Genomic DNA, 14,083 nt, shown 5'->3' on the forward strand with positions numbered 1-14,083 from the left:
CAAGTATGCCTGTTGGTGACTACAGCACCTGCCAATAAGGCATTCCGAGCAGATGCTAGAGGGAGGATGACCTAGGTGCACAGCTGCATTAACCAGAGCCAACCAAACGTCCCTCTTCAGCTGCCAGTACAACAGAGGTTCTTACTCAGCAGTGAAATCACTGGGCCCCGTAGGTGCAGTTGAGGCTCTGCTAGTGGTGCTGCTGATGCATCTGCTGGGCCACCTCAGAAATGGGAACACTTGTCCTGACTCATTGCACAACTATGAGAAAAGTGGAGTGGACCCTGAGTCATGCTGCTGCTCACGCAGCCTTTTCTGCGCACTATGACAGTGCTTTCAGTGTTTTCCTAGGGGCTTACAGAGGCTGTTCTATCAACCGATATACTAGACTGGTCACATAGTTTGGGACTGTTGGTGTTAATGGAAAAATACGCCCACACTCATAATTTTAGCCTTTTTTAAAATGACCAGATATTATAGTCTGTACCTTTGCTGTTTGCCTATGCAGAGTAATACACACAGCACACCACCAATCTCCAGAAACCATTGTCCATGCAGACTTTCCTATTGCACTAGTATCAGCTCCTTCCCAAACACGCGATGGTATATGGACATTCTCGGAGGACATTCTGGAAGTATGAGAAGTTCTTCCTCTTTACCCATTACCAGCCATGTTAAGGTGCTCTACAAGATGTCCCTCGTGCTCTTCCCCTTTTGGAATCACTGCCAACATGGTACCATTATCATCACGGAGTCTCTCCAAAGAATAATTTTAAATGTGTTGCCCACAGATCAACCCCCTCTCTTCCCCAGTTACACTGAACTAATGCACTGTGACAACAGACTATACTACTTCCTCTGTACTCCTAAGGAGTCCCGCAGTTTTGGTCACCAATTTGCCCAGTCACATTGTGAAAAAAATTTATGTGCATTTGATTACTGAGGCCTCTCTCACTGGCAAACCTGTGAGGAAGTGACAATGAAACCATGCTGGTGCCCATATTAGGATTATCCCCTTGCATTTGCATGGGACCAAAGGGTGTTTTTGGACAGGCTCCTTTTTCTCTCCAGTGTTGCTATGGCTACCTCTCTTGTTCATACTGTGTCCTAATGACTAGACTAGTAAAGGTGTTTAATGGACACTAGTTGACAGAGACATCAGGAGGACAGACTTGATCCCCCACAGCTGGACAAACAGGCTATTATAAAAATCTAATTCCACTCTTTGCAGCTGAGATTCAGACATACATGGATGACAAAAAAAAAAAAAAAAATCAGGAAGGCAGTAAACTCCTTAAGTGCACTTAGCGACTGTATCTACTGCTCCGTCTTAGAGTTTTACACAATATACACAACACATTGCTTTGTATGGGGATGAGACACTACCTATTCACAGTCTGTTCAAGGACATTCCACAATGACAACAAGAGGCAAAATTCACAAAATCCATAGTTATAAATAATGCTCCTAGCTCTAGTATTTACTAGAAAAAGGCCCACGCAGTGAAGTTCACATCCAAATAATTATGGCAAGTTGTAGTGGTGAAAGGGATGAATACACTGACCTGTCGAAGATTAAACAAATGGTTTCTGGTCACTGCTGCAATCTGGGACTCCAGGATTAGAGGGGAGAGTCTGGGAGCAGTTGATGCACCAGGCCATATCATCTTAAAAGCCTTTCATTTGGTAAGGCAAGAGTTAAGTCCTCATGAGGACATTGCTGAGAAGCTTTGAGAATACCTATTGTAGATTGGAGAGGTGCAGGAGTGCCATTTATAGTATGCTCCTTTTATGCAGAGGGAAAAAATGCGTATTTGCTTTGGAAAATAAGGGCCTTTGTTGGCAATTCTGGCTCTAAAGAAACATAGCTGGATGATTCCTATGGGGAAAAACCGTGTTGCTAGCCCAGATAAGCAACTGTAAAGAGTAAGAAAAAACAGGGGAGAAATGATGAATGGTGATCAAAGCTCTAACTCCTTTAAGTGAATCTCCTTTGAGAACTAAAGGGAAGTGAGTAGAAAATGACTTTAAAGAAATCTCTACTTCACATTTCAGTTTAATCATTTCTTTTCAGTTTTATTTCTTTTTGATTTTCATGCAAAGACTGGGTGGGAATCTGAGAAATCAGTAGTGAAATCATAAGTGTCAGAAGGGGAAAGTGGGAGATCTCTTTTAAAGCCTAATGATGAATTTTTAAGGAGTTAAGTAGAAACATAATTTGAGGGCAGTTTGCAAAGTATAATCTTTTGATGGAATTGTTTCTTTTCTTGATACTGGCAAAATGTGGCTTTTGTCTGAAAGTAAAACTAAAACGGATATTTATCCCTGTGTAGTGAGCTTTCTGAATAAGGCTTGTGAGGACTCTCTCTCAGTCAATCTCATTTACACTATTGCAGTTTTGAAAGTTTCACTCAAATCAAAAGCAGCTTGTCAGTTTCTAGCAAACAGACAATACTACCAAAACCAGGCTAAACTTCTATTGCTCCCTCTCTCTTATTTGACCCAAAGACTGAAGTCACTAGATGTCCACTGCATCTTTCCCTGCTACAATTAACATTTGCATGGTAAGGAACTAGGGCTGTCAAGAGATTAAAAAAAGTAATCACGATTAATCGTGCTGTTAAACAATAATAGAATACTATTATTTAATACCATTTATTTAAATACTTGTGGATGTTTTCTACATTTTCAGGACCGATCTGAGGACCTCACTCAATGATCCAATCGGTAGTGGCAACAGATGGTGTGTACAAAGGGCAGAGACGTAACGCGAGCTTATGACCCGCACTTACTGGGAATTCCTTGTTCATGGGGAATAGTTGCAATCCCCGATCCCCATTGTGGGGTTCAATGGGTTACTCACACCTGTCGGCGTAGGGTAGACACACGCTGAGCCAGTCAGTGTAGAGCAAGTACATCCCCGGACATCTAAGGGCATCACAGACCTGTTATTGCTCAATCTCGTGTGACTGAATGCCTCTTGTCCCTCTACATTTTCAAATATATTGATTTCAATTATAACACAGAATACAAAGTGTACGGTGCTCAATTAATATTTATTTTTGATTACATATATTTGCACTGTAAAAAAAAATACTATTTTTCAATTCCCCCCATTACAAGTAATGTAGTGCAATGCTAAACATTGGTATTCCCCTTCATATCTGGCCCATAAATACATTGCAATACCGGCTATAAAAGTGCCATGCGAACGCCTGTTCTCACTTTCAGGTGACATTGTAAATAAGAAGGGGGCAGCATTATCCCCCGTAAATGTAAACAAACTTGTTAGTCTTAGCGACTGGCTGAACAAGAAATAGGACTGAGTGGACTTGTAGGCACTGAAGTTTACATTGTTTTGGTTTTGAGTGCAGTTATGTAACAAAAAAAAATCTGCATTTGTAAGTTACACTTTCACAACAAAGAAATTGCACTATAGTACTTGTATCAAGGGAACTGAAAAATACTATTTCTTTTGTTTATCATTTTTACAGTGAATATATTTGTAATAAAAATAATAATATAAAGTGAGCACTGTGCACATTGTATTGTGTTGTAATTGAAATCAATATTGAAAATGTAGAAAAACCATCCAAAATATTTAATAAATTTCATTACAGGGTCAGGGCCCCAAAAAGTATGAAAATAATGGAAATGTTTTAAAATGATATAGATTATATAAAAAGCAGCAGACAATACTCCTTTAAGACCATTTAAATTAAAATGTTTATATTCTTAAATGTCTCTGACAGCTCTAGTAAAACTATATCTTAATATGTAATAGACTATGAAGCGCACCTTGATATAAAAGCAGCTTGGACAAAGAGCTGTCATCAAATTTCTCACAATCATTTTTCCTTTTTCCCTTGATCATCTGGTGACAAAACAGCAATGTAGTCAGCTGCCTGTGTGGGAATCTCCTAGGTTCAAAGCCATCCTTGTGCCTCCTTCTTCACCCCCATGAGCTTATGAGAGTTCTTCCCTCTTAATCTTGCCACGATTCTGTTTGATCTGCTAATCATTATCACCAGGGTACAGAAAACATATTCTGCTACTCTTTAAAATTTGCTAAATATGCATGCTGCAGTGACGTGAGACAAATGCAGGAGGGAAAAACAGAGCCAGATGAATCAGAAGGCACACAGTGTACATTTCTAACAAAGACTTTAAAGGGTAATAACAGTCCTTTAATGTGTGGCCAATTACACCATTGATGTGATTATGGTGATTTTTAAGTATTATAGCAAAGGACCTAAGCTGTGGTAGCTGTAGTCACCAATTACCGGTTTTACAATATAAAGTTTTCTTAGTTAACAAACTTCCACTAGTTTATATTACATTCTTTGTAAGTTAATACTTCTCTGAAGGACTATGGGCCTGATCCAAAGCCCACTGCACTCAACAGAAAGACTCCCAGTGGTTTTGATTAGGCCCTATGGTTACAGGCAGGAAGACACTATTTTAGCACGATAGTGCTTTGTACTGGAAGTCTCAATTACTTTTCAGAATAAATTTATTTGCATACACACACAAGTGAAAGAGATTACCTGTGGTTGAGATAAGCAACAAAGGCCTTAACTAAATGGTTATCCAAGTATCAGAACCTTCTACAAACTGGGCCTGGAAATCTCAAGGGAACAGGCTCTCTCAGAAAATGTGACATTCTAGTTTCTGTTCCCAGAAAAAAAAAAAAAAAAACTGTAAGGGCAGCCTCTTTTTGTATTTTCTTGCTTCTGATGTCAGTGCCAGACAAATCAGGATTAGGGGGGAGGAGAAACATTTATCTGAATACTTCAGAAAGTCAAAAAAGGTTCAGTTCAACTTCACATCTAACAAGGGAGGTTTGATATGTGTGGGGCTCTTAAGTTATCTGATCCTCTCATACGTAAAAGCAATAAAATGTACTAAAAATAGTGGTAGAACCAAGCTTACATGGGCTACCATGAAAATAGCCATGTGTACTCAGGTAAGCTGGTCTATGTATTGTGGCCCTTGGAAAAACATGAGCTGGGTGAATCAAGTGCTGGATAAATGACCCCCAAATAGAGTTATCAACTTTGAAATGCCAAAAAACCTGCACCCATCCCCACCAAAATCAAACCTGCTGCAACCCTAACCCCTCCCCCTACCAACAGCCACTTATTGCAGTGGTTGTCAACCATGGGTGTGTACACCCCTGGCAACACTCAGAGGTCTTCCCGGGGGTACATCAACTCATCTCAATATTTGCCTAGTTTTACAACAGGCAACATAAAAAGCACTTGTGAAGTCCGTACAAACTGAAATTTCGTACAGACAATGACCTCTTTATACTGCTTTATATATTATACACTGAAATGTAAGTACAATATTTATATTCCAATTGATTATATGGTAAAAATGAGAAAGTAAGAAGCAATTTTTCAGTAATAGTGTGCTGTGACACTTTTGTATTCTTAGGTCTGGTTTTGTAAGCAAGTAGTTTTTAAATGAAGTATGTGACATTCTATACTTTGGGGGAGCATCCTGTAACCCCCATATTCCTCATCTGTATATAACTGTGATCTTGCATATAAAGCAGGCTGCGTGAGGTATCAGGGGGAAGGTTATTATCTGCGGAAAGTCATTTCTCTATCCATATATGTATATCATTAATGCATATGAAGTTATGAGAATTGTGTTGTATGGGTGTCACTAAAACATGCTGTAAGTTGGGGAATCAGCCAGATATTAGCTCCCCAGAGGCAACAGCAAGGAAAGTAACCAACAACTGTGCAGGGTGACAAATAATCCATCAACAACCATTGTCCAGCAAGGGAGCTACAATTCAATGACTCACCTGCATGAGGCCGCACCAGGGGAATTGCTTAACCTTGCCTGGAGACTCAGCAATGCCCACCCAGACATGCCTGGACTTGTGTTTTCCAAGCACATGGACTGAGGGTATAAAACCGAACACAGGGGCCCAGGCTTGGCCTTTCTCCTTCACCCACCCTTGCAAGCAACAAGTACAGTCTGAAGACTCCAACTGAGGGGACTGGCCCAGATTTCAAGAGTGAAATCTGTATATTATGGACTGCAATATCCAATGGAGTGAGAAAAACTGCTTAATCTAGATGTTGCCCAGTCTAATAGGGTTAAGAGTTTAGACTGTATGGTTATATTTTATTTCATTTTGGTAACTAATTCAGGACTTTTTGCCTATCACTTAAAATGTATCTTTTGTAGTCAGTCACTTTGTTTAATTGTTTATCTTTACCAGTGAGTTTGTATGAAGTGTGTGGCAAATCTGCTCAGGTTTTGCAAAGGCTGGTGTAGATCCACTTTCCATTGATGCAGTGGTCAACCAATTAATAAATTTGCACTGCTCATCTTGAGCAGTGCAAGACAGTATATTCCTGAGGTACAGTGCTGGGAGCTGGGGGGGATTTGGCTCTGGTGCCTTTCTCTGTGTGATGCATGAGTGGCTCTGGGAGCATTCATGCAATGTAGGTGGGTGTGGGGGCTCCACGTGCTGTTGTGCTGAGTGATCACAGCTCCTGGAGGGGTTGCTCCTTATCACTAGCAAGGCATTGTGAGAGAGCGCCCAGGCTGGGAGTGTTCAGGGGGGCACAGCGGTCCCACAGTCCCAGGCTGCACCCCAGAGAATCCGTCACAAGGTAAAACTTGGGGGTACACAAGAAAAACCAGACTCCTGAAGGAGTACAGTAGTCTGAAAAGGTTCAGAGCCACTGACATAGTATCTAGAGAGACAACACATATAGAGAAGATTGATCACATCTCCTCACTCTCATGAGACTCAAATCCTCTCTCACACAGACACACATGGTACGCTTGTGTGTTGGTGGGCAGACAGCTGCTGTATTTTTCAACAGCTTTGATCTGTTATTGCTTAAACTGTTGAAATGGAACACTGCAGCATCTTTAGCTGGACACAGGCTTTTAACATTAGATATCCCAGGGCATCGTGACGATAATGCAAATCTTTAGGCCCACATAAAAAAAACCCAGCAGATTAAATTATTTTTCTGGCAACTGGCAAATCCATTAAAAAAAATGGCCAGGCTGGTCAAATACCAGCCAGGTGGTAACCCTACCCCCAAAACAACTGTCTGCAATTCGATCAAGAGTTGGCTGATCAACATTCAGCACCACCAGCCTGGCATGAAGGAGGAACAGCAGAGAAACAGGATTTTATTTTTAGGTGAAAATAAGGACAAAGTTTATGATATGGCCTGCAGGTCCATACTTGAGGCATCTTTCTAGGGATTCAGGTCTCCCCATCAGGTGAAAAAGAAATACAATGCCGCTCAAATATTTCTAATTCATCTGCAGAACGTTAGTGGGGGATAAATAAGTTTAAGCAGCGCATGAGAGAGACTAGCACTCTCCACCATCCTTCATTGCATATGCTCCCATGAGTGCATCTTTGTGTGACAGAAGCATAGACAGATCAGCCCCAGCAAATGTTTGGCTTTACATATCTGGCAAGTAAGTTTAGTTCACATTACTTGCTCGGCAGAGTCATTCAGATAGTTCATTGCTGTAAGTTGGACCTGGATTTTTGTTTCCCCTAGAATTGAAGTAGCTTGTTGTGATACAGTGGAATGAAATGCTGACTCAATGAGACTAAACCACACTTAAATAGTATCGCTAACATATATAGGTTTCCAGGAACGGTAATAATGGAGCAGACTATGTTTTTTTCTACTATTCCTCTTCCAGAAGGAAGTCAGTATCTTATGCTTTACAGGATATCAAAAACAGAACAAAAAAACCAAACCAAACCAAAGCACACACAGATATGTGCCTTGCTACTGGTACAAAGCTTTTACTGTTGGCAAACAGGGTGGGGGAAGAAGAGTGAATTGCTTCTTTATCCCTGTGAATTGTATATTATCACTGAAACTTCCCTCCCCCCCCATCTTCCCCACTTAATTCAACTTCTTTTGTTCTATATTCAGTGCTCTATAGTCTGTACAAAGATTTTTTTAAACTAAATTGTACATTTGTCACTGTTTAGTTACATTAAGTGTCTGAGAGTTCTTTTATGATGGTGAACGCATGAGAAGCATCTGTTTCTACCTATGCCGATAGTCTCAGAATGACACCAATTCCTACCCACCCTTCCTTTCTTACGGTCCTAACATTTCCAGTAATATGACACTGGCCTTTATGCCAGGCTATTCAATTCCCTCATGTAGATGGTTTCACAATGAACCTCCTGGGAGATTGATTAATAAAACCAAATTCAAATCAACTGAAATCTTCCACCCTGATTCCTTCTGGGTCCCAAGCATTGGTGAAGAGATCTTAGGCCATATCTTCATTACCACTTATGTCAGCAAAACTTATGTCACTCAGAGTTGTGAATATTCTACCCCTGAGCAACATAAATTATGACAGCATACATGGTAGTGTGCACCGCACTATGTCACCAGGAGAACTTCTCCCCCCGACATAGCTACCACCACTCTTTGAGGGTGGTTTAATTATGCCAGCAATAGAGAGCTCTCTCCCATCAGCATAGAGCAGCTAGATGAGAGCTTTTACAGCACTGTAGGTGCATCAGTACAGCTGTGGTGCTGTAAGCATTCTAATGTAGACAGTTTAACCTAAGTCCTGCACCCCGCACACTTGCATTCCATACCCCGCCCCCCGTCTCTGAGCTCTGGAGAGCGATCGTTTTCAGAAACTGAACTGGGCCTCTCCAGAACTGGAAGCAAGAGCCTCCACAGCTTGAGCTAAAGGAATAGGTCCGGTAGCTGGCACTGAGAGGGATGCATGACACACACTGAACAGTGGATTGCATTCACACTGTGTCATCATTTACACCTGCCAGAGTGAGAGTGAAGTGGATACAACATGTGACAATCAGAATGGTAGCATTTTACACCCATTTTGCATTAGTGACTATTTAAGGTGCAAGACAGTGGGGACAAAAAAAAAAAAAAATCAGACCCATTGTCTTCTGCTGAGATCTAGACCAATGAGGGACTATGAAATTTGCTCCTTCTCAGAGCATGCCAGAACCTGAGTTCCCTGGCTTTTAGAGCACAAAAAAGCCTTATCTGTTGATCAAGTATGTAAAGCTATGGGTCACTACAGAGAGATTAAGATGAGAAGGGACCACCAGATAATCTAGTCTGATTTCCTGCATACCACAGGCCACCAACATGACCCAGCACCTGCACACTAAACCCAACAACTGAAATTAGATGCAAATATTACAGCCCACAGGAAACTAAACTCTTATGTGCCACATACAGAGAATAGGTGAGACCAAGGAGCATCAAACCTTGAGGCCCCTGCAATAGCAAGGAGTTGATTAAATGAGAAACCCAAATAATCCTGATAAGTCATCCGCACTCCAGGTTGCGAAGGGAAGTGAAAGACTACACATGGTCATGGACAATTACAAAATTCCTTCCCAACCCCACATATGGCGGTCAGTCAGACCTGAGTATGGGAGTAAGAGCCAGCCAGCCAAGCAGGTCAAAGAAAGAATTTCAAGTGACACCACAGAGTGCTGGCCCACTCAGTCCAGTGCCCCATCTCCAGCCATGGCCATCTCTGAGGCTTCAGAGGAAGGAGACCCCAAAACTACCCAGAATACATTGAGAGGGCAGGCGGAATTCCTTCCTAGCTGCTGGAGGTGACTAACTGAAGCCCTGAAACACGAGCCTTTAGGAACATAAAATATAACCCAGAAGGAACCTCCAAGGCTGCTGAACTCTGTCCCTCCCTCCCTCTAATCACAAGCAAGCCTGTCATGCAATCCTACGCATAAATTTGTTCAGCCCTTTCTTAAAACTAATTAAGCCTATTGTCAGTCTGTTTCAGAACCACACTCCTCCGATGGTTAGAAACCTTCTAACTTCCAGCCTGAATTTGTTCATGCCCAGTTTATACTCATTTGACCTTGCTAACATTGTCCTCTATGTTAAATAGCTCTTCATCCTTCCTGGTGTTTACCAACCCTGATGTATTTATAGAGAACAATCATATCCCTGCTCAGCCTTCTTTTCACTAGGCTAAACAAGTCAAGCTGTTCCAATATCCTCTCATAAAATAGAATCATAGAAGATTAGGATTGGAAGAGAGTTCAGAAGGTCATCTAGTCCAACCCCGTGCTCAAAGCAGGACTAACCCCAACTAAATGATTCCAGGCAGGGCTTTGTCAAGCTGGGCCTTAAAAACCTCTAAGGATGGAGATAGTCCCTCCTGTGACATTGCACCCCATAGTGCTTTATGGAAATATGCTTATGAATGTATATATGACATAACTGGAATATGTTTTATGCTACACATGCCATGTAACATATCTCTGCACATGTTATGATCTACTGAATATATTCATCCTATTTGTATGCATGTATCATTTTTGTATTTGAAGTTATGAATATTGGCTGTGTACTTGTTTGATTTTAAGTAGCCTTGTTAGGGCATTTGGTCAGCTTCTTAAGAAAAGAATTTGCAAGTTAAGTGCCCAATCAAAAAACACTTAATGGACAATGGGACCTTGGAAGACTCCAATCCACATAAGAAGTCTAGTTGGGGATTTCCAGGGTACCATGTGAGCAATGGCTGCCACCTGTAAAGTTCTGAGTCAGGCATGGACATGTGACTTGCCCATGACACTCCAAAACTCCATCTTGCAGCTGGATTCTGCACAGGAGAGAGGAAGGGGTCTCCACCCACAAGAAAAAGTCTATTTAAGCCCCTGGGGAGACCCCTCCATTTTGTCTTCAGCTGGCCCAAGGGATAGCCTCTCCACCCCCAAAGGATACCTGAAAGGAACTATAACAAAGGACAGTAACCACAGTGGTCCGAGTGATTGCTGGACCCAGACTAGAACAAGGCTAGTCTGTAAAAGAAGCATACTGGAACATCTCTGAGGGTGAGATTTCATCTGTAATCACTTTCTTACTGTATTAGGTTTAGACTTAAGTGTTTTATTTTATTTTGCTTGGTAATTCACTTTGTTCTTTCTGTTATTACTTGGAACCACTTAAATCCTACTTTTTGTATTTAATAAAATCACTTTTTACTTATTAATTAACCCAGAGTATGTATTAATACCTGGGAGGTGGGGTGAGGGGGCAAACAGCTGTGCATCTCTCTCTATCAGTGTTATAGAGAGCGAACAATTTATGAGTCTACCCTGTATAAACTGGGCATCTGAGTGCTGGAGACAGGAACACTTCTTAAGCTGTTTTCAGTTTAGCCTGCAGCTTTTGAGGGACGTGGTTCAGACCTCGGGCTCTGGTTGTAGCAAGCAAGCGTGTCTGGCACAACCAGGCAGGGTTCTGAAGTCCCAAGCTGTCAGGGAAAACGGGTTCAGAGGTAGTCTCAGCACATCAGTTGGCAGTCCCAAGAGGGTTTCTGTGATCCAACCCGTCACACCTCCATTTCCCTGATCATCTTTGTAGCTCTTCTCTGCATTTGTTCCAATCTCAATTAACCTTTTTTTGCACATGGGTGACCAGAATTGTACACAGTATTCAAAATAAAGTTTTACCAGTGCTTTTTACAATGGCATTAATACATCTCTCGCTCTACCAGAGACACCTCATTGAATATATCCTAGGACGTCATTTGCCTTTTTCACAGCTGCATCGTATTTGTGGCTCATACTCATCCAGTAGTCCAGTGACTCTCACCTCCTCTGTTGCTTTCAACTGATGAGCTCCCAGCTTGTAGCAGAAATTATAGTAATTAGATCATGAGTGCATGACCTTGCCCTTTGCACTATTGAATTTCATCCCATTCTTGTCAATCCAGTCTTCCAGATCATCCAGATCTTCCTGTACAATATCTCGATCCTCCTCTGTATTGACACTGCCTCCCAACTTTGGATCATCAGCAAATTTCATTAGCACTCTCCAACTTTGTGGGTCAAGGTCATTCATAGAAATACTGAAGATTGGTCCCCAGACCGTTTCTTGAGGAATTCCACTAGTAACCTCCCTCTAGTCCAACACTTCACCTTTCAGCACAACCTGTTGCCTTCTCCCCTTTAACCAATTCTCTCTCCACCTTAGGAATTTTTTTACTAATTGCCATTTTCTCCAATTTAACTAATAATTTCACATCTAGTACCATGTCAAATGCTTTACTCAAGTCCAATTATATTAGATCTACTGCATTTCCTTTATCTTAACAAAAATCAGTTATTTTCTCAAAGACGGAAATCAGGTTAGTCTGGTACGATTTACCTTTAGTAAACCCATTTTGCATTACACCCCCTTTTCCATTTACCTCCAAAAACTGAACTATTCTGTACCTCAAAATTTGTTCTAAAGCTTTGCATAGGACTGAAATCAGACTATGAGGTCTGTAATTGCCTGGATCACTTTTTCCCACCCTTTTATAAATATAGGTATGGTGTTATTTATTCTCCAGTCAAATACCATCAAATAGCAAAGATTTATAATAAATCCATCTATCAGACAAGGAATTTCCTGTGCCAATTCTTTCAATCTTCTGGGATGGAAATTAGCTGGTTTCCCTGATTTGAGTGCTTGTATGTAAGTTTTTCTTCCACCTCCGATGTGGAAATTTCCATATCTATACACTCATTCCCATCAGCCATCCTGCCTTCATGCCCACATCCCATACTGTCATCCTTATTGAAAACCAAGGCAAATGTATTCATTTAGTTTGGGGGACATATCTAGATTACATTTAATCTCCTCCCCATCCACACTGCATTGTTTATTTCCTATAACCAGATCTTCTAGGATGTCCTTACTGCTTACCAAAACCAAGTCTAAAATTCCATCACCTGTTATTGGTTCAATGACGCGTTGATGAAGAAAACGTATCTATCATATCCAGGAGTAACTAGACTCTACCAGAATTAGTAGCATTTATTTTCAATCTATAACTGGGGTGGTTCAAGTCTTCCATTATAAAAAAATCCCAACAGTATTTCTCTCTCTAATATTATTAGAGAAATCTCTATCCATATCCATGGGAAGTTTTCATGGTACTATAACTGGGGTAGAGGATGTTTCAACCAGAGGGATGGGGGGCCATGGATCAACGTTCACGTCACACTCTCAGTCAGTACCGGTCCCAAGCTGGGGAAATAAATGATCCAACAAGTGGACCAAATTTGCTGATGAATCCTGGTTACATGCCACCGGAGGCATGTTGTACATATGGTAAGAAAATGACCAGGGGGATGCTTTTTCTCTCTGTACTGTGGACTGTACAACATAAGGTGTTGCTTTATTTTTAATTCATGTCACATGCCCAGATGCTATGGGACAATATTTTTATAACTTATTCCTAAAAATCATTAAGAAAAAAAAACTCCATTGTAGACTATACCTTAGGGTGTACATATTTAATCTGAATGTTTTGTGCATCCTCTCCCTCTTCCCACTTCTTGAGGTATTTTCAATTATTCACACTAACATACAATTTTCTATCAGAAAGATTTTTATACCTATAGCACAGTGGAAGTATTCAGGGAACTATGACTGCCATTAGAGTATGTCCTGAGGATTATACCAGCATATTACGCAGTCACAAACTTCAATACTAATGTCATTTAACCTTTGGCAATATTAGTCTAGAGAGGAATCTTAACACTTTACATGAAGGATGGTACATTCACTTTTAGAAGCGATGGACTGTGATATCAATGTTGGAGTAAATGGTGTAGGTGAGGCTACAGTACAGAGTCAAAAGCTGTAAACCTGTCTATGTACTGTAGCAATGATCCTCATACGCTTTCAGACTTAACTATATCCAAAAAGGAATTCTCTCCCACATCATCATTATATGACTTCAATGGGAACTTTGCTTTCTTTAGGAATGGACCCAAAATATGTTACACTGAAGAATTTCACCAAATTTTCACAAAAGAAAACACTTAAGAGCTTTGATTTTTAAGTTTGAGCTGAGAGCAGAGTGCGATACAGAGGCCAATTAGTCCTTCACTACTCAGTTAGCAATTCTTTTCAGGCCTGACATCCTCACTAAACCTAACACACGGTTGTCACAATCTGTATTGTATACAAACTGGTAACATGCTGGCCCCGAAAATCATTGTGTGGTGCAAGTACAGGATGTGCACAAAGTTATAAATCTGT

This window comes from Terrapene carolina, unplaced genomic scaffold (assembly GCF_002925995.2).
Source record: "Terrapene carolina triunguis isolate 2854851 unplaced genomic scaffold, T_m_triunguis-2.0 Scaffold35098, whole genome shotgun sequence".
Lineage (NCBI taxonomy): Eukaryota > Metazoa > Chordata > Testudines > Emydidae > Terrapene > Terrapene triunguis.